Raw genomic sequence first — 2543 nt, forward strand, 5'->3', positions numbered from 1 at the left:
ATCAGCAAAGGACAAGAATCCCAACTAGGAGTAGAGCCGAACCCGAATACAGGATTCGGAAAGGCACGAAAAATGTGGTTTTTTACAAAAAACTTATTTCGGAGAAATATTTTTAAAAATATTTGTATTCTGGAACAAGAACAACGTTATGTCAAAAACCTTTATTTAACCAGGAAGTGAAGGTTAGAAACTCTTTGTGAGAGTGTGTTGAAGTGACACAGGCAGTTTGAACTTCATGTCAACATGAATCCATCCTGTAGGACACAGTGGAGGCTCTTCAGGCTCTCTGCTCCACCCTGGTGTTCAGTCCTGAAGGTTGGAGCACAGGGACAGTTCAGGCTCCAGCAGTCAGCTGACATTTGATCAGGGCAACAAACTGCTCCACCAGGAGGAGGTGCTGCAGGACGTGTCAGGAAAATACAGGCTGGAGGTGAAGCTGCATGTGCTTCAGTGCAGCTCAGTGACAGCATCATGTGACCAGGTCCTGGTTGGTGTCAAACAGGCTTTCTTTGTTTCTTTGTACTTATAAAACTCCAAAGAAGCATTTTCACATGTAATCAATGTGTTTTCATAGACAACATTAGAGCTGACAGTAAGAACTGCACACAGTACAATTCTGTTTACACTGAATTAAAAATCAATAAAGTCACTTTGTGTCTACATGAGAATCAGAGAAACTTTCTTCATCCCAGAGGGAAACTGAGCTGTCGGAGCAGCAAACACACAACAAACATCACTGATAGGAAATGAGAAACACAGATATTGATGATAAATATGAAGATAAATAGATAAATAAAGAGATATAAATATAAAAGTGTCACGGTGTAGAAAAGTGACAGCAGGCTGCACTGAGCTGTGATTGGTTGTTTCCAGATTTGTGCACCTACAACATCCCAACACCTGCTGATGTCCCCACTCTCAGTGTGAAAGTCCACACAGAGGTGGAGCCCACAGGTGGAGCTGCCAGAGCCAGACTGACTGTGGAAATACATCCCTGTAAGTATGTGACAGGTTAGAGGAGAGTCTGTACCAGCGTGGAGTCACTGTGGGTGGATGAAGAGCATGTGTGCACACACTGTTCAAACACAGCTACAGTGGGAAGGAGAAAACTACAAACATGGTGGTCCTGGATGTTCCCCACAGTGGGAGTAATTAGACTCTACCAACTGTTAGAATCTCCCAGTTCTTTCGATCTTTGGGCTGAAGGAAGGACAATACTTGGTGTATAAATGCTCAATCAACAATTCTTTATTTTCATACAATTCAACACTTATGAGCACAAATCATCTGGATGGGGAGACCTGCCTGCAGAGGGTCACAGCAAGTCTCAAAATGGTGACGGGCTACTCAGCCTCTTATAGCCTCTAGTAGCCCCCACCTCGTCATAAAAAGCCTAAACATTCATATTCTTTTCTCTTAAGGCGCCTAAGTTATGACCTCGACTCCCTGCCTTTCTACTCTCTGTAAAGGTGGGGGTATGGAATTTGGTCTGTCTCTTCTACTATCGGCACAAGGTCTCCGGCACATAACATTCTCTTCATGATTCAGCAGTATAACATGTCAAGAAAACAGTGTAACACATTCACAGCAGATCAATGATACAGAGTAATGCACACCTATCTAATGAACTACAAAATGATTCTGTAGTTTTGACCCAAAAGTATAATGGAAACTAGACTACATACACAGCACACCATCTAGACTAAAGGATATTATATGATCTACAGTAGTTAACATAATTCAACTACTTTAACTACAGATATAACATAACTTATAATAGCATAATAATCTCACACAACACGTCATGTGATCACTGTGATGATGTCATCTCCTCACAGCTCAAATGTGGCCTCCTGGTGAGTCGTGTTGAACCAAAGGAAGATCCTGTTCTGGTGTCCTTAGAGGAGGTCAGAGACGTCCACAGTGGGGACACCAGATGATGATCTTTGGTACAAACTGTGTCTGCGATTGTTTCTGTCTCGTCCAGTTATCAAAGGACACACCATCAACCACAGAGATCATCCAGGAGCTCCCAGTGGACGACCTGAAGCCAGCCGTGGTCCAGATCTATGACGACTACCAACCAGGTCCAAGTCTGACTAAGCTTTACTCCAACAGCTCACTGACACACTTCAGAGGATCCATCAGACTGAACAGTTCATACAAGCTGATGTTTCAGTCAGTGGGACACAGAGAAATGACACTTCCATAAATCTGGTTTTAGTCACTTTGAGTGTAAACAAACTGCATAATTTGTGCTTCTTGCACCAGGATCCTCCTCGTCTCTCCCACAGCAGGAAGTTCAGCTCTGCTCTCATGAAGCAGCAGGAAGAGGCTCAGAGTGAGGACTGAGTACAGACTGATGGCACACACTCAGCCTTTTGCCACTGCATGCACAGCTGTGAGTCATGTGACACTCGTGCACTCGTGTTGATCACACCTCTCATTGCAGATAAGTGAACTCTCCCAGGGTCAACGATCACACACAGTGGTGTGAAAAAGTCTTTTCACTCAGTCATTTCTTACTGTTTTTATCACACAAA

The 2543-nt window shown here is 43.5% G+C and overlaps 1 long non-coding RNA gene across 1 annotated transcript; it reads left to right on the top strand.

The window, feature by feature from the left end:
- Positions 1 to 406: 406 nt before the first annotated feature.
- LOC120437903 lies at positions 407 to 2171 on the top strand. The gene is made up of 3 exons (XR_005611489.1): positions 407 to 487; positions 874 to 954; positions 1988 to 2171. It is a non-coding gene; the product is annotated as an uncharacterized LOC120437903 (long non-coding RNA).
- The last annotated feature ends 372 nt before the right edge of the window (positions 2172 to 2543 follow it).

The sequence above is a fragment of the Oreochromis aureus genome, linkage group 3 (genome assembly GCF_013358895.1).
Source record: "Oreochromis aureus strain Israel breed Guangdong linkage group 3, ZZ_aureus, whole genome shotgun sequence".
In the NCBI taxonomy this organism is placed as follows: domain Eukaryota; kingdom Metazoa; phylum Chordata; class Actinopteri; order Cichliformes; family Cichlidae; genus Oreochromis; species Oreochromis aureus.